The 19,819-nt window shown below is 41.5% G+C and overlaps 1 long non-coding RNA gene across 2 annotated transcripts in view; it reads left to right on the forward strand.

Annotated features, from left to right (window-relative positions):
• Positions 1-19,306, forward strand: part of LOC135500258 (uncharacterized) — a 103,659-nt gene extending 84,353 nt beyond the window's left edge. The window contains exon 4 of one of the 2 annotated variants that reach the window (XR_010449406.1): positions 13,264-19,306. This is a non-coding gene — a long non-coding RNA (uncharacterized LOC135500258). The remainder of the gene's footprint in view (positions 1-13,263) is intronic. The other variant, XR_010449407.1, reaches the window with a different exon arrangement.
• The last annotated feature ends 513 nt before the right edge of the window (positions 19,307-19,819 follow it).

Genomic DNA, 19,819 nt, shown 5'->3' on the forward strand with positions numbered 1-19,819 from the left:
CGCAAACGGGTATCGTCTCCGTCAACCTCTATCACTTTAATTCCTTTTTGTGTTTGCAGATGGCCTGGTGATCACTTCGGGCAACTATACTCATCAAAGAAAGTTAAGGACCACTTTTTATATTTAACATATTTTTTTACAGCACATATTAAGGAACAGAAAATGCCTAAATATGAATGTCCTGTATGACCTCCAAGAGACAGTAATCAATTTCACATGTTGTTTGTTCCAGTTGTTGCATAACTTCTTTCTAAACTTGTCACAACCTGAAAATGGGTGTTTTTGGTGTGTCAGCTGACCACATAAAGTGGTACAAAAGTCCATGCAAGTGCTTTTCCTTGCATTTCCCACCAAGCTCAGGCAGCAGTCTGACAAGAGAGATGCCTAGACGCCACTTGAGTGAAGTAGAGGTTGCACGAGCCATAGGGATGCTGGCTTCTGTCAGCGACGAGTAGCTGAGATGATGGGTGTGTCTCACAGTGTCATCAGTCGTGCTAACCAACGACACCGGGAGACAGGGCGATACTCAGAGAGACCCCGTACTGGCCGACCATCAGCAACAACTGCGAGGGATGACCGCTACTTAGTGACTCTTTGTCGTCGCAACCGCTTCAGTAGTGCTCGCAGACTCAATAACCAATTCACTGCTGCAACTGGGAAGACTGTTTCAAATCAAACCATCCGTAAGCGACTTCACAGAACCAACATGCATGCCAGGAGGCCACTGCAATGCATCCCATTAACCCCTGCTCACAGAAGAATCCGTCTCAATTGGGCTCGTGATCATGTGGGATAGACCCACCAGCAATGGCGCCATGTTCTGTTCTCAGATGAGAGCAGATTCAGCCTGGACCACAATGATGAACGTGTTAGAGTCTGGAGACAACAGGGAGAGAGATTTGCAGAGGCCTGCATCGCTGAACATGACCGCTATGGTGGAGGCAGCATCATGGTGTGGGGCGGAATCAGCTACGGTCAACGCACTCGCCTCTATGTGGTCCCAGGGGGAACAATCACAGGTGTGAGGTACAGAGATGAAATCATGGAACCTTTTGTGGTTCCGTTTGCAGAAAACGCTGGGGAAAATTTCATTTTCATGGACGACAACGCCCGTCCCCACACAGCGAGGGTGGTGACACAGTACCTGGCGGATCATGGAATTGAGCGTATGGACTGGCCAGCAAAATCCCCGGACTTGAATCCGATAGAACATGTCTGGGACATGATGGGAAGGAGTATTGGAGCGCTTGAGGTGCAGCCAAATGGGTTGCAGCAGCTTGGTGTGGCCTTGGAGGCTGCATGGGATGCAATTGATGTCAGGGATGTTAATCGTCTGATAAACTCAATGAGACAGTGGTGTCAGGCTGTTATTGCAGCAGGGGTAGGCCATACTCGCTACTGACCATGCTGACATTGATGACAAGACATTTAGGCTAAAATTGTTAAAAAGTTGACACACCAAAACACCCATTTTCAGGTTGTGACAAGTTTAGAAAGAAGTTATGCAACAACTGGAACAAACCACAAGTGAAATTGAATACTGTGTCTTGGAGGTCATACAGGACATTCATATTTAGGCATTTTCTGGTCCTTAATATGTGCTGTGAAAAAAATATGTTAAAAATAAAAAGTGGTCCTTAACTTTCTTTGATGAGTATATTTCTGACTTAAAGTCTGTCTCAGGGGAGTAGTCAGCGGCATGTTAGGCCTTAAGGATATCATATTTCACACTGGCATGCAGTTGAGTGGTGCAGATGACCTCCGACTAGCACTCATTATCTCAGTTATAGTCATTTCACATTTTGGCAGAAGCATGCGGGGAAGCATGCATAAGAAATGTGGGGTGTTACTTGATGGTCAGGTTCATTTAGTTTCTTATCCAAAAGTGTTTCATTAATAAATTATTGATAAGCCACATGCTTTAGCAGTCTCATCCGCTAAAGTCTCGACACTCCATTTAGGATGAAGTCCTTTGAAATAACCAAACACATTCAAAGCAATGTCTTTTTGCCTACTTGTCAATGGTTTTCCCTTCTTTTGTTTTTTCGATGAAGATGTGCCCTCAGCACAGGGTATACCGGGTAAAATATATAATATGAACAGTATGAAAACAAACAAACACGTTGAGAATCCCGGCAAAGCAAGCCAAACCATGATGACAGTTGACTGGAAATGCCTTCAACAAGCATGCTGCGCTAAAATTCCCCGCCAATATGTGTGGAATGCTGACGTCAGAACATCCAGGAAGTTTTGCCTGAAAGCAGCAGTCTGTTCTTAAATTATGTGAAGGCAAAGACTTTGATTGTGAGCTTCAGCATCAGATATTACATAGGAAATACATGCAAAACACAGAAAACTAGTTATACCCAAATTTCAGAAAATGCAATAGTCACTTTATGAGTCACGATCTAGGCCAGTGTTGGTGTTGTTTACTGCTGCTGCTAATTGGTTCAAGTGCCTTATCACTTGGCTTGTGGCTGATGGCCTTTGATATGCCGCTGACTACTCCGCTGAGACAGACTTTAGTATGCAACAGACCTGCAAATAGGGCATTCGTTTTCGTGCAAAGCTTTTAATAGATCTCCGTGGCAGCGCTCTGGTTTGCACCAACAGCCCAGAACTGCATGCGACAATTTGTGAATGTAACGGAGAAGATTTCTCCGCCGTATGTACTCATTATAAAACCTCAAAGAGCGTTCTCGGCTGGTATTTTCGTCAATTATGTACGGATTCTGCCATCCCTGATGGCTTGAAATAAGCGTTTCTGACATTTGCGTTGTTCTTCTGCAGTCATATTCGTATTATTCGTGCCACAGCGCAATATCTCCGAATCTCCCAGATAATGCGTCAAGTTTCGTCCGATGTACACGTGTCGACGAGATGCTAACAGCCACTCTTCGAGATTTCGAAAGCCCATATTACTTAAATTGAGCGAAGAGATATTAATAACACGCCGCATGAAGTTTGAATATAAAGCTTTGATGAAATCCGAAGGATTTAGGCGTCTGGTGTGCAAAAAGGACATTCGATTGCTTCTTGTTGGTTCAAATGATCACCTACGAAATGCAATTTTCTCTGAACTTCACCGTAGGCTCTTAAAAAGTTTCGAAATTCATGCCATTTGAGTGAAATTCGGCGGCACTTGTCCAAGCGTTGTATTTCTAGCCTATTCCTTCTGGTGAAATTAACAAGCAGTCCTACTGCACGGAGCGAATAGTAATATTCTTCGTCTGAATGGTGTTGGCGGGAAAAAGCATCTGTTAACTGTTCACTCATGCACAGCATCTCTTGGGCTTGTTCTGAAGTCAGATCGATGCGGTTTTCCGCGTCGAAGTTAATAAGCGATATTTTTTGCAACCGTGCGTTGATGAGTGCTGATATGCGGAGGGTGACACGAACACTCAACCGATACGTGTAAACGTTAATTTCTTCTCCCTCTGTGATAGAGCCCTGACGTTCCATCTGTCGCTTAAAAATGATTCTGTCCTGGGTTTTTTATGATTTGTGCTATTTACAAGGCCAACGGGTAATCTAGCTCTCGTCTGCCTTTCATCTAGTGGCGCCGCTGGCGTCGAATGTGTAATGTCACAATGACTTTACCGAATTTAAAATCGATTAGATTTCCCATATCGTCGCAAATGTTAATTTCTATGAATTGAAAAAACTTTGCACTCAGGGCTCTGTAGCGTATTCTTTCAAACGATTTGGAGAGATATTTGCCGTGTTCTTCCGGGCCTGTGGGTATCGTTCGTAGCAAGGGGACAAAAACGTTTCCCACTTGTGTTGGCTTTACTAAATTCGAGTAAAAGAATAGTGCATACTTCGAGGACATCAAATCACATTTTCGTTCCGCTACAATGCGATAAAAACGCCTCGACAGAGGGGGTAAATTCACGGCTGCCTGATCTCCTTGTAAACTAGACGTATCATCATCATCATCATCATCATCCATACTTTCGTCTGACCTGCCAAAATCATCGCTTGTAAAAGTGCGATCGGTGTCCCCTCCTTCGGAATTTTTTTGGCCACAAGAGGTCCCGCCGTCACTGGGTTTCCTTGGCCGAATGTTCCCCCAATACTGTCTTTGCCAACAGTGTGTACTGGTGTCGTTTTCTTAGCCTCAGAATTACTCTTGGGTATAATAATTTTTCCATCGACGTGAAAATATTTCGCCTTCGCAAAACCGAGCATTTCTGCTAAGTAAGTGTCCATCAAAATGGCTTCGCCGTGTCTCAGTTTTATGGCTATGTGTTGGCCCCGCGTGAGAAGAAAATCACCGCTCTACTGAACTGGTTTTTGTCTCTTTAGCGCCGTTATCAAATCTTCAATTGACGAGACCCATTTTTCGCTCTGCGCGCAGTCATCAAGCAATACGGGCGCTTTGTCAGGTTCGTTTAAATCTGCCAGCGCTATCTGGTAAGTACACCTCTTAACGTTGATCTCGCTTGACCAAGAATATGCGTAGTAGACCTCCGCGATGCCACATTCGTATGCAAAAGGCGACATCGTGGAATCGAGCGGCTTCGCCAAAGGAATCCTAAAATTCGAACTAGTGTTGGGCCGACTTCCCCTTTGTACGGGCGCATTTGAGGGGCACACGATATACGTATCTTGTTCCTGCTCCTCCATTTGGTCACGATTAAAGTAAGCTATCCTTGAAATATTCTTCGTAAATGGTAGGCGTCTAGCTATTGTCTCAGTTAGATTTTGACGTAGTTAGACCCTTCCTCTGGCACGAAACAGAATATATTTTGCATGGCGCGATAGGCGACAAGATCTATTTGTAAACCCAAACGAAGGATAGAGTAACTCTTCTCTTGTGTTTTCTCTCTTTCATATTCAGGAGATGTGTTCTTTCTTATCAATTGTTTGCTTACTAATGATTGCAACGAAAACAATAAAAGATCAGGTAGTGCAAAAGCTCTTTGCATCGTCTTCCAACAGGGACAGTCGACTCTACATAGGGGGCAGAGATTCCCAAAATGACAGACACGTTCTAATACATCTTTGATCGAAGTCAAGGCAAAATCTGGACATCGGCAACTCTTATTTCGCCTACTAATATAATGCATGTCTGATGCCGCAGTAGACTTTAGTGAACGGCTCCACCCCAAATCATGGGGCTTCTTTTTCAAAACATCAGAGGAGAATTGTGCTCTCAAAGTGACAACAACACAACTGTACTTTGAGCGTTACATTTGGATGGTCCGTTTTTATCACAAGCTCATTTCACGGCTTCTTAATTTCTCGTAGAATAGCCGCCAGTTGATCCAAAACCGCCTTGGCCGCGCGGGGTTGAGGGCAATTCATCTTTGGATTCTCGAATACGTGGCATAAGGGCACTTTCGCAAATAAGTTGGGCCACACGATCGCCGTGTCGAATACGAAATTCGTTTTGCGGATGATGATTGAATAGCAAAATACCCAAATTGTCTCTAAAATCGGAATCGATTACACCTGCGCCTATGGTTATCATATAGTTTAAGGCTAGACCTGAGCGAGACGCGATTCGACCATAACACGCTCTTGGAAGAACGAGTTGTAAATCTGTGCAGACAAGTTGCGAGCAACCGGCCAAAATCGTGTAGTCATGGGCGCTAGCCAGGTCAAAACCCACTGAATGTACCGTCGCCCTTTCCGGGGCAGAAGCTAAGTCACTCAATTTGTGAAAAATGAGTGTTTCAGCTCCATCTTCATCATTTTTTTCATCGACAATCTTTGGTCTATAGAATAAAACTTGGTCGTCTGACATGATGACGAAATGCGCACTAACAAAATCAGTCGTATTGAAAGCAACAATCGGCGATGCCAACGCATTGATTTAATTCTATCGTATCACATCATGGTTAAGAGAAAAACCACCACAGCAAACATCATTTTGCTCATAATAGCCTTGTGACGAGAATATGCTGGGCCTTCTCAAATGATTTTCTCCACAAAGTAGAACAAGTTTGTTATTGAAAAACAAATTACTGAAATGAACAATCTAATGAGAGGTAGGTTACTAGCGCAATGTGAAATTGAATTCCTTTTCCAGCCGTCCTTGGAGCGATAACAATTGTTTTTGTTCGAGCAACAAAGAAAAAACTTATGAACTTATTCTCTTGGCACCATTTCTAATACGCACAATCTAATGAGAGCTATTGGGTTACCGAAAGGTGAAGTTAAAGTGCCTAATTGTTTTATAATGAATCCTGAACAGGAAAAAAGTCATTTTCGCATGTACTGGCTATTATTTTGACTGAGTTATATATCAAATCTGAGCTTGGATCTGTGATGAAATATTAAGCGCCCTATATAATCAGTGGGAGATTGTTCTTGAGAATTATTTCAAAAATGCCTGGAGGTGCCTTGATCAGTTCGAAGGGCTGTAGGTCAAGGATTTCGTTTGTAAATCAATACGAAAATATTCTATTATGGTCTCGTGACTCCTTGCGTGGCAAACTACACTTCTAGCCTCCATGATTGGTCAAAAATGGAATATTTCAACCTTTATTAAGAGCTGTGAGGGCAAAACTTCCCCTATTTCGCACGTGCGGGCAACTTACGCACACACATTTTGCTGAGAAGCAATCGGAATAAAAGGTAGGCCTTATAACTGTTATTTTTCCGTTTAGTTAGCAAGTCTTCAGAAACAGACTTAGTAACATCCGTCCATTATTTTCTCTTTCAGAGGGATGGTTTATACACAAACGCCCCAAAGCCGAGAAACATTATGGGCCGAATTTACGAAGAGTGTTGTTCATGTGTTTTACTAGTCGCCGATTAAGTCTTAAACACTGACTGAACATGGTTTGTACGCGGACAGCTCACCGCATGTGTTTATCCGAATTTACGAAATGCGATCATCGCGCGATTTGCTAGACGCGTGTAAGTTGGTGTTCATCGCCTGTTCAAATACCCGCACTGAGTGGTTATGCAAAGAATGAAGGTTGTTGCGTAATATTCTATTGTTGGTCAGGTCACGTTTTACCTAACCACGTCGCCAGTTCACGGTAGTCCTGCACAGTACGAAAATGTCGAAGCAAAAACGGAGTGTGAATTTTACATCTGATGAACGGATGGGTCTAATTGAATTAATAGATGAACACAAAAAAGACATTGAGGACAAAAAGAGCGATGCATATGCAAACAAGCGCAAACAGGTGGCATGGAATGATGTTACAACTAAAATGAAGGCATTATTCCCTGAACGGCCGATGACTTCAACTAAGGAATTGAAGGAACTATGGAGGAGACTTAAAAACAAAGCTAAAGCAGCCCACCGGAAAAAGAAGTTCGATATTCAGAAGACCAGTGGTGGAGTAGCAGAAGGTGGAGATCTAGGCGAGGAGATTCTTGCTGTCCTAAATATCATTGCAGGGGAATTGGAGCAACTCCGTAACACTGTAGATGACGATGCTGATGCTTCCCAGGGTGCTGCTGCTCGTGATCATGGGGAAGAAATCATGGCACAGGTTGCTTCAATTTCGGCCGCTGATTTGGATTTGGGGTAATTATTCATTATAATAATAATTAATTATAATTACCATTATATATAATTATTTTAATGTGTCTTAATAGCAAGATGGCTATTCTCCTCTCTGGTACACATCAAATCGATGATTGCCATTTATTGTCATTTATACTCGTTTCAATTTCAGTTCAATTGACGATGACATTGACTTTGAATCTGTTAGCGAAGACATGAGACAACAAGGAGATGAATTGATGGTGCAACCACCCAAGGGTTAAAGCCAAGAGTAAAGGGCAAGTAACTTTATTGTTGCAAAAACATTGGCATTGGCATTATACCCGTAATTTGAAACAGAAACAGAATGGAAATATGCCCTCTGGTAATCTCAGTTACAGTATAGTGTCCGTGTTCTTCGTTTCGTTTCAGGAAAGGCAAGAGTTCGGTTAAGACCGCTGCAGCACCACAGAATTCCGTAATGCAGAAAACAGACGAAGCTTTGAGCTACCTGAAAGTAGAACATGAAGCAAAGATTAAACTCATCACTCTCCAACAGGAAGCTGCTGTGTGGAAACGCAAAGCATACGAGTGTAAAACGGAATATTACAGAGAGAAACGCAGGAAGCTTACTTTGGACTTGTAATTATAGAGCCCCCCCCCACAAATATTATTTGATGAGGATGAACATTTGAAAACCTACTGAATATTGAAATGTTGCTGAATGAACCTTTGTCGGAAGATGTTTCCACGGATGTCTGCTTCTACTTGGTTAATTGGCCTAGGCGGTTGTTCATGGTTTTCATGTTGGCGTGCTTCACCTTCAGGTTCAGGGAGTGGATCATTCCTTCGTCTTGCCAAATTGTGAAATTGTGTCGTCCTCTGTGCCCTGTTGTAGTTCCTCTCTGCCGCAGTCCTAGGATTGCGCACTGGGGTAAGCATGAAGGTACGACGTGTATATGCTGGATCTCCAAGCAGTATACCCTGATATTCCCTATTCTGAAACTTTGCAAATAGTTGCGACTCTTGGAAGATCCTTGCGTCATGGGCTGATCCATACCATCTTGCTACTACATTTGCAAACAGAAGTTGGTGGTCGCACACAAATTGACAGTTGAGACTATCCCTTCCTGCATATAAATCGCTCAACATTTATTCCACCAGGACTTGCAATTGCCACGTGGGAACCGTCAATTGAACCTATTACTCCTGGAAATTCAGCCATCTCGTGAAATCCTTCAATCACCGCCCGTCTCTCTGCATGTGTGTTAGGAAAGCGAATGAAATATTTTTTCTTTCACATATTGCTGCAGCTACCCGATGAATAACCTGACAGCAGGCAGCCTGTGACGCGCCACACATATCACCAACATCCAGTTGGAATGCAGCCCGAGCAAAGAACCGAAGGGTGATAGATAGCTGATCTATAGGCAGCAATGCGTGACTCCTGTTCGTAGGATGTTGCAAGTCATTAGAGATCAGCTCGAGCAGCCAGCGAAATGAATCCTTTGATAATCTGTATCGCTTCACAAACTTTGTATCAGTGAACATTTCAAGCGGATTTGTTCGATCGGTAAACACTCTCATCGCTCTAGCATTCCGATTTTCATGTCTATCCCTCTCTTCCTGCGCCAGTTCCATGATTCCGATAGCGTCCATGGTGAAGTGTAGAATGAGAGCTGTGGTAAAACATCTCTTAAACAACCCCCAACGTGCGTCTAACATTCTCTTTTGTTCGATAGTCACAGGCGACTAAAGGTTAGACACTGGTTAGAAAAACACCCTTCGAAAATCGATGACTAACTTTGAACGCGCGATGATCACCTGATTAGGCAAGTTACACGCGTCTAAGAGATAAACACCTTTCGTAAATTCGGCCCTATGTTATCGTGAATATAGGTATAGGACCTTCATTTTTATAGTTCTGTCGGCTCAGTATGATTTTGATTCAACAATAATAATCATCTCTCCTTTGGGAAATGAAATAACATGCGACCCCAGATTTCTCTTCCAGCAGCCCTTGCTGCCCGCCCGATTAAAAGATAACATCCGTCCATTATTTTCTCTTTCAGAGTGATGGTTTATACACAAACGCCCCAAAGCCGATAAACATTATGTTATCGTTAATATAGGTATAGGACCTTCATTTTTAGCTCACCTCTTAGCAGAGGTGAGCTTATCCCATACCGTGGCGTCCGTCGTCCGTCGTCGTCGTCGTCGTCGTCGTCGTCGTCGTCGTCGTCGTCGTCGTCCGTCGTCGTCCGTCGTCCGTTAGCAGGGCACGTTTCGTAACTGTTAGAGCTATTGAGTTGAAACTTGGTACACATGTACCCTTATGTAATGACACCTGGGAGACCAAGTTTCGGTCCGATTCGTTTCATGGTTTGGCCACCAGGGGGCCAAACGTTAAAAGTGAAAATATGCAATATCTCCCTTAATAGTAGTCGGGAAATTTTGAAAAAAATATGGTAGGTACTTCTAGCAAAGGTGCATCATATATCCTCCGGGTTTTTGATTTGACCTCCTTTTCAAGGTCACAGAGGTCAAATGGTGTAAATTGGCCGTTAGGATGTAACGATGGCACGTTTCTAAACTGCAATGACCATTGATACCAAATTTGGTACACATTTACCCCTTAGTCAGGTGATCTCAGGGACCGAAGTTTGGTCCAATATGATTCACCACTTGACCACCAGGGGGCAAAATCCAAAAACCTTAAAAATGTGATTATTCCTTAACTTCTTGCCCGATTGCCACCAATTTGATATCATGGGTACATCTAACCATCATACAGTATATGTCACACAGGTTTTTAATTTGACCTTCATGTCAAGGTCACAGAGGTCAAATGGCGTAAATTCGCTGTCAGGCCGTAACTATGGCACGTTTCTTAACTGCAATGACTATTGATCACAAATTAAGTACACATTTACCCCTTGGTCAGGTGATCTCAGGTACCGAAGTTTGGTGCGATCTGATTTGCCGTTTGGCCTCCAGGGAGGGGGCCAAATCCTAAATTCCTCAAAATGCCATTATTCCTAGTAATGACTTGCCCGATTGGCACCAATTTTATATCATAGGTACATCTAATTCTAACAACCATTCAATGTGTCACCCGGGTCTTCTTTGATTTGACCTACTTTTCAAGGTCACAGAGGTCGAATGTACTGTAAATTGGCCATTTTGGGGAAATTGTAATTGCTTGGACCTACATCAAACCTAACACTACATGACACAATACCATGCTCTTTATCTATCTTTCCTCCACATGAGGTGAGCACAATGGCCCTGGCCATTTCATTATAGTTCTGTCGGCTCAGTATGATTTTGATTCGACAATAATAATCATCTCTCCTTTGGGAAATGAAATAACATGCGACCCCATATTTCTCTTCCAGCGCCATGCAGATATAAACAGCCCTTGCTGTCCGCCCGATTAAAAGGTAGGCCTATTTGGTTACTCACAAGGATACACAACAAGAGGCCCAAGGGCCTGGCGCTCAGCTGGATGACCTAATAACATAGGACTGAGGGTGTAAAGTACAGTAGAACCTCCATCAGCGGACACCTCTCTAATAAGGACACCCTCTCTATTAAGGACACTGGTTTTGGTCCGAAATTGGTTGTTACCATTCAATTTTACCTCTCTGATCAGGACACCTTGCTATTAAGGACAGTACTTTACAGTCCCAAGGGTGTCCTTAATAGAGAGGTTCTACTGTAGTAAATATCAGCTTTATACTACTGTTTGAAGGTCAAAAGAACACGTTATACTACTAAGATTTCCAATGCAGAGCTGCCAGCTGGATGAAATATGATTGAACTAATCAGCCATGGTATGCAAATATTACAGGAGGCAACGGAAGATATCCCTAGTTCAGTATGTTGTATCGGTAGCTTTACAGAAAATAAGTGTCAGAGAGGATGAGACTTCTCCATGGACAACTGTGGTATGTCCAGGCTTGGTTGTACAGCACAAGGATACAAAATGCTGTCTGTAATTGAGAGGTATCCTGATTGAACAGAGGTCAAAATAAATAGAAATGACCAGTTTGGGACTAACACCACTGTCTTTTTTTTGATAAGGTAGAGATTACAGGAGTCAACAAAATTAATTTTATTGAGAGAAATTGACCTGTCCTGCAGGTGATTGGAATTTACAATACAAAGGGTCGTTTTCATATTTGAAAATCCCTTCATAATCAAGGGCTACCTCTGACTAAAACAGCATCCATAAACAATAGACCACCAATTTGACCCCAGCTCCTAACTGCGGGAAAACCCAAGTCCAGCAACCAAAAATACCAAAAATACATTTTTGTTTACATTTGAACTGCACACATGCGTTTGTTTACAATTTCCCGCGAAATCTCGAAAATCAGGTGACCTGCAATCATGGATTGAAAATAACATTTATCTGGGTTCAGCACAAGGGTTCAGCAGGTCAGCAGGTATACCGGCTGTTCCAATCATCCCCCTACAGCCAGCTGTTCAAAAGGTAATGTTATTCACCCCACAGGGAGTGCAGGTAATTGATTAAGCCCCTGCATAACTTAACAGCAATGGCTTGGCTTCTGTGAGTGGTAAGGAGAATTGACAGTGTCCGATTAAAAATCCCTCATTTCTGCTCCGCTGAAGTAAATTTTTGAATAAAACCAAGACGTTGCATCAGGGTAAGGTGTCACCACCATTCATGCAAAATTTCAAGGCGATCCAACGCCTCTAAGTGTGACTTTATTCGTCCCCCTTCTAATATTATTATATAGAAGATTTAGACCAGCGATGACGTCATTTCTGGTGATTCCCTACGTTGTCCAATGAACGCTTTTTAAAGTGTGCCATTTGGCATGCATTAGCATGCAATGTATTTTATCAGCGCTGACAATTGCCGAACAGAATGCCGTAGCTCCGTCAATTTGCAATCAATTTTTATGGGAGTAACATTATTGTGTTGCTTAAAACGTCTACTTTTTACTCATGTAAGAATCGTAGTACTAAAAACTAATATGCAAACAGAATCATGCCGATTCACTGCACATACTGTGGGAATTCTCCACTTCAAAATACATCGCGAACAGAGCGTGCACTTCCGATATCGTTTTCAAAGAGTTGTGGCCAAATTTTCAAGAACTAATTTCTGAAAGTATTCCCTTAAGACCTTATGACTACCCACTGAAAGGAACTAGTGATAATATCGCCTACTTGACTACTTTTTAGCAGAAAATTGGTTACTTGTTGCAAAATCAATCTTCCATCTTTACACTGGTCACAGTGGCTATGCTGAAATATAGCCTGGTTCCCTGGCCAATTCAATGCGCAGAATACAACTGCGCAACTATACGTCATAACCCGGGCTTTTGAATCGTCAAAAAATCTGTCAAATGTGCCTGTAGCGCCAACTGGCGGTGAAAACTAAACTAATTCCATTACAAGTCAAAATGAAAAATTATTAAAAAATATTCGGCCAGATTTGAAAACGATATTTCCTCTGTGGCCCGAGGTATAAAGGAAAGAAGTTTAAACTTCCCGATGACCTCATTCGCCGAATGTAGGTCGGATCGCACTGATTTTTGGTTTCTGAGTTCCCCTTGGGCTACTCCTAATTTAGCAGCGTCAACAAAGTGCCTAGGTCTTACGGTTACAAAATGCCCAAAATTGACATGGAAGGATGGCAGGAAGGACGGACACCATTCCCTTAGTAATATTACCAGCTTCGCTGACTTTGTCAGCTGAGCTAAAAATACTGTCTCTACTAAACGAAAGGCTTTTATTTGTTTTTCAACTCATCATATCCTTTCTATTTAATTTTCCAGAATAACATATCAACAAAATAGACAAGCGCTAAGACTGATTATTTATACAATGCGACAAGGACACGCTGTACTTAGTCTGTCTCATTACATCAATTCCTGATCATGTGAAGTAAAAAGCAAAGAGCACGTCGTTGGAACAAAAGCGTGTGATACATGATCGTAAGCGATATTCTCTGACAGCAAACTAACGTCAACCCTCGTTTTTCTCTTTCCAGACAGCTCGACCTGATGTTTTCACAAAATCATTCAACGGATGAAACATGAGTGTACAGGAATATTCAAAAGGGAAGTATAACAACAGCAACTGTATGCACGTGAACGCGGTACAATACTTAGTTCCATAAAACAGGTTATATTTCACTTTGGCCTTATAGAGCCTTCATTTTTGAAAAATATTTCCAGACAGTAAAAGCGCTTATGTTACACGAGGTTTTACTGACATTTCCTACTGGGTTAGTAAAAAATTACACATTACTTTACATGATCGTAGGCGATATTTTCTGACAGCAAACTAACGTCAACCCTCGTTTTTCTCTTTCCAGACAGTTCGACCTGATGTTTTCTCATACACATACAGTATAGCCTCAATATATCATTCAACATTTGGAGCGTGACTGTGTACTACAACTGTTTCATTCACTAGTGTTTATGACTTCAGGAATTCTAAAGGGAATTACTAATACTGATTGGAGCACATTCCTCTGGACACGGCCAATGGCCTAAGATTATGGTGTGCTGTGAACAAGGTGCGTTGGTAGGCCTGTATGAAATGAACATGAAGACTCGCGTGTCCAATAACCTTTCTTTTATTCAATGAGAACAATAAGGCAGGGTAAGCAACATCAAATCTAGGCCCTGTGATTCATACATCGTTTAATCAGCGACATAGAGAATTAAAGGTAGAATGCCAGAAAGTAATGTCGATGAATTTTTAAGACCTCCTCTTCAACGTAATGAGTATAAAGTTAAGACAGATCCAACTTACATAATGAGTTACAGGTTGGGACAAATGAACAAGAAGCCCTCATATGATCGAACTCGGACTTAAGTCAGTTTTAGTCTTGACCTTGAACAACAAGTTCTTCATCCATATCTAGAAACTGAAGTTCATCGTTCTCCTGAGCCTCCTCTTCCACGTCACCGAATAGCAGTGGTCCTGCATCAATGTCACGAGGACGAAACGCTGCCTCAAAACCGTTAATGACAACTCGGGCATCAACTGCATCCCATGCCTGGCTTATGATGTTTACCACATCAAGTAATGTGATTGGAGGACACTCTCCATCATTGTCAGTGTTAGCTGTTTTCCAGGTTTTCCACTGCTGCTTTGCGTGCGATTTAAAAGATTTCATCACTGCCACATCTAGCGGTTGAGCAATTGATGTACACCCAGCCGGTACGAAGTCAATGATGCCGCCCATTTCCATCATTCCATTTCCAAATATTTCGGTCCTGTGAACTCGATATCTGTCAACAACTATGAGAAACTGTTCGCAGTTTTCTGTTTCCACATGTGGTCTAAAAACTGCATCGATCCAATGCACAATAGTTTCTGTCTTCATCCATCCTGATTGAGATGAGGTTACTCGAACATTCTGAGGCAAGTCATTCTCGAAGAGGGCATCCAACTGCCTTACGAACCCACGCCTTGGAAATGTCACATGGGCAGGCAGTTTGCCACCCGTGGCAGTGATGCACAGCGAGACAGTGCATCCAAGTTTGGGGTTTGATCGATAAGTCCTGATATCGACTGATTTCGTTCCTTTGTTTTCACAGCTGTAGAGTGGACGACAGTCCACCAGAAGGAAGGTTTGGTCCATGTTAAAGATAAACTGAAAACCGATGTCGAATTCATCAATCGTCCTAGCAATTCCATTTCTGAACGCTTCTACTCGCTGCAATGCATCAGCCGGGATCGTAGTTGTATTTTTGTTCGATTTTCGCAATGTAATGTCCTTTCGCTTCATGAAGTCACACACCCATCCATTGGAGGCATGGAAATCATGGCGCGTGGGTTTAGCCTCCACAATGTCATTGCGTCTTTGGTCGTCGATATTATTCCACCAATTTGCAAACAGTTCTAGTGCTTTTTCTTGTAGATCCTGAACGGATACCGGCAAGTGTCTGGCCCTTAACCCGCAAACCACTCATGTAGCTCGTTTTCAACCTCAATCCACGTTCCTATAAGTTTCACTTTTATCTTTCGTGATTTTCCATAATTTTCTTCGGCTGCTAGTTCGAGCTCATTCCGGTCCCATTTCCGAAATGTTTCAACCGGAATTCGGTAATGATCGGCAAATTCCTTGCTGCTCGCGACAGTACCATTTTCAAGCGCCTCGTCCAGATCTCGAAGGTACGCTAGTTTTTTGTGTACACTGTAACTTTGCCGTCTCTTTCTCAAAGCCTGTGCAGCTTGGGCCTGCATCTTGTCATGTAAAGATAACCCTAACCAGACAACAACATTAGAAGAAGAGCTCACAGGACTACAAAAGACAACACGCAATTGCAAATTGTTACGGCAATGCACAAAAGGAGTGTCATCGGTCACTGTCAATTTTAAGATTGCTATAGACTTCATATTCTGATTATACTCATAATTTACCTGACAGTAGGCCTATAACTCGGACGAAGAGTGAAATCAACATGCCACTGGTCAAACCTTCTATTTACAAGGATTCAGGCCCTTTGCTCAGCTCATGACATTTCCCATTGGCCAACCTTCATAAAAGGTATGGTAATAAAATGAATAATAATCAGTGGGCCTGAGCTTAGTCAATTTATATTGTCTGGTCTTATAGATCCGGGGTTAAAGTATATAATCATAAAAAGTATATACAACAACAACTGTATGCCCGTGCACGCACTGGAAAAAACTTAAGTTTCTTCCATAACCCCCATAAAGCTGAATGAATGATACAATAGTTAGTTCCATCAAACAGGTTATATTTCACTATGACCTTATAGAGTCTTCATATTTTGAAAAATACAAGTTTGAAATCTATCACTTTTCCAAAAAATATTTCCAAACCGTTAGAGACGGTTATGTTATGCGACGTTTTACTGACATTTCCTACCGGGTTAGTAAGAAATTACACATTACTTTGCATCTGCGAAAAAATATAGGCGCTTGGCTTGAAAGCGAAAAAATTTCAAGAAACTTTATGAACACATTTTGAAAGAAATACATTCTTGTTTGACACCACGGCCGCCAAGACGAAAGCTTAAATTCAAAGGGAGCATGGTTAATATTCAAGGTAATTTTCCAAGCAATGCGTCAACTTCTTGTTTTAGACAGTCAATACTATATTTTATCGAATCGTTTTTTGCACCCGAGGCAGACAGGGGTGAAAGACCGCTTGTTAAATTAGATTCCGAGGCAACGGAAAAGCCGTCCATGCGTGGACTGAAATTCAGAGACGCAGGAGCTCATTTTCAGTTTTATACCACTCGATGTACTTTTGTTTTTAATAATAATAATAATAATAATAATTTATTTGATTTAAAGTGCTAAAATAATGGTGCATACATTTTCTAAGCACTGTACATAATATTAAATGAGTACATTAAAAGTGGTGATTTCATGAGGATAAAAAACAGTTTAAAAACATCCGGAAAATATCAATATTTAAAACATGTATGGCCTACTCTGAATATGTTAGGATAAAAAGATGAGTTTTGAGTTTACTCTTAAAAGTGTTTAGCACAGTGACATCACGTAACCAGCTTGGAAGGGCGTTTTTACTAAAATTGAGCTTTTTGCGGAGAAAACAAGAATTGTCGTCGAATTCTTGGAGGAAAATCTGGTTCATCATGAATTGAAATTGCCAACAGACGGGGTCTCTCGGATGATCACAGACAAATTCATTTGCTTTTGATGATAACAGAAACATCATGACAGAATTGATTGAGGATATCATAGCAAAAATAGTCGCGGCTATAGAGCCATCAGAAGAAAAGTTCATAAGATTTACAAAATGCATTCGAAAAACGCTCGAACACTTTGACTCGTCAGAACGTCCTTCATGGATAAAGCTGATTAAAATCATCATCGATACTCTGGGCGATTTTACCATTCAAATATTATGTTATCATTTTGGAGGTTCGATTAATCGAGGGGCTAGTCCTTTGAAAGCAGAGGCCAGTTTAAGTATTTCTATTGCCCCAAATGATGTTGTGAAAGTCATGAAAACTAGTTTAGAATGCAGTAATGATGAGTATGATAGCGAGGAAGAGAGTGCGATTAAAGCAATTGATGATGGATTCAATAGAACTTCGAATCGGATTGAAAACATACTTTCTGAGAACAAAAAACGAAAGGCAAATAGTTGTTTTATTGATGATACAGGCAATGCCGTTGCGCACAAAAAAATGTGTTCTATTGAAAATGAGAACAAAGAACGCAGCGCTGTTAGTTTGGAAGCCGACTTGCCTTGCCTTCAATGATATAACCCCCCAACAAGCTGGAGCCTCCGCTCATGAATGCTGTTCAGGCGATGAAAAAGCCTTCGTAAAAAAATATCTTCGTCCAATATTTGAGTCGAAAAAGAATAGATTAAAATATCCTCACATTATTGAAGATTTTGTAAACATTTGTTCTGTCCACGAAAAACAAAAGGTCGCTTTGGAAAAGATAAAACCTTGGGCTGAAAAATGCGAAAAATACCACAAGGATTTTTTTTCACGAAAGGCCTCTGTAGACAAACTCATGGCGCGGGAAGAAAAAGCTGTCGAGACTTTTATTGCGGGCATGAAAAAAAATGAAGAAGCCATGACAAAATTTCACTGTTTCTTCGACCAAAAAACCACAGCTTTGCAAAGTTGTAAGGCCTGTCTAATGCATTGTTTGCCTGTTTTGACAGAAGCTATCAAACCGTTTAGCGGAAAGCCATGTGGAAAAGGACGTGGGGGCAAGAAAAAAACAATGACTTTTAACGAAAACAGGGAGGAGAAGGGCTCCTTTAAAAACATCTTGCAAGAAGAGCTCCATTCATATCATCTACGATCCGCGTTAATACTGTATTCCTTTGAGCGCGAGAAAAAACCCCACATCACATACCAGAAAGAATGACACTAGCACAGTATGAATTTTACCTTTACAAAAAACATCTGGCAATGAAATACGCAAATAAAACAACTGCGCGCAGCTTAAAACAAACTAACTCTTCGATAAGAAAACAACATTTCTAACAAAACAGACTGTATCGCCCACTTAATTATCCTTCCGTGCGGTAACATGCATTTGACAGATATTCCTGCTCCCAATGATAGGCGGTGCCGTAAATTTTAAAGGATCACTGCCGGGATCACTGTTGCTGTTGTTGTATATATTTTTTTGTAAATGAATTTTATAGCCTGTACTTTGAACATATGAATACTGGTATATGAGTGAAAAGCAATCGCTCCTGTTGTCTGTCTATTAGAAAGGTACATTCTCTTGTTTGTATCATGTAGCAGAGAAAGGCAAGAGAGCAGTTGCCCAATGTCCTCGCTCATTAGAGATTTTTTTGTGAGCTGTCGAATCGTTTGTACGACCAACTCTTCTTTCATTATTTATCAATATCGTGTCTACAAAACAATATGAAATTTTACGAAATTTATCGGCCACGTATCTGCAAAAAGTAAAAGAGCAGAGGCGTTAGTGTATGTGTATTACTATGTACATAAGTATCATCGTGTCTTTCTATTGTATTATCCCGCTGTATGTGTCTATATTTTCATGCTGCAAAAAAATGTGGCCTAAAAATCAGTTGAAATAAATTGAATTGAATTGTATTGATAGACAAACCACAAGGGTGCCGCTAAGTGAAGACACGTTTTGAAATTAAGAAAATGTTCGCTGCTAAAATTCCCTTTTTCTCAGTTGTTTATAAGATCATGTTAGAGATTGCCACTAAGAGTTCCCACTCCAGAGAAGGAGCAACGAAATAAAAAGTGAAAACGAACATGCATGATGCTCTTCAATGTGTCATTTTCAATATTGCTCTGTCCCTATTTCTCTTCTAGATTTGAAAATGTGTACTTGGAAATTAGAAATAAAAATGTTTTTCCATATCACAAATACGTCGTATATGAGTTGTTCTTTCTTCATGTGCGTGTCAAAATATCCACCCTTCCATCAGGAAAAGGGTGGCGCAAGAGAGTTGTCCTGTCCTCCTCTTCCCGCGCTATACGAACCCGGCCACCATGCGAGACGAAGAGGACATGTACAGACCTCGTTGCTTTGGAGCTAAACGGACATTGAGGAGACGGGACCCCTAAAATGTGGCGACGAGTCGAGGCAATTCGCGTCATAATTTTAGCTAGGATGAGCAGTCTCTATGCAGAGTCTATACATTGAGACCTGTTGACATTGGATTTGAGTATACTTTATAGCCACGCACACTTCAGCACCTATTCACTAGTAGTACATGCAGCTCTTAGACGAAAACAATATTCTTGACTCGCGAAAATATTATACCGCGAATATGTCCATCAGCCGGCATTCGCGAAAATGTTATGCCGCGCCGATTTTCTGTTCTACAGTAACTAGAAATATCCCGGGCGAATATCTTTATAG

Source organism: Lineus longissimus, chromosome 16, assembly GCF_910592395.1.
Source record: "Lineus longissimus chromosome 16, tnLinLong1.2, whole genome shotgun sequence".
Classification (NCBI taxonomy): domain Eukaryota; kingdom Metazoa; phylum Nemertea; class Pilidiophora; order Heteronemertea; family Lineidae; genus Lineus; species Lineus longissimus.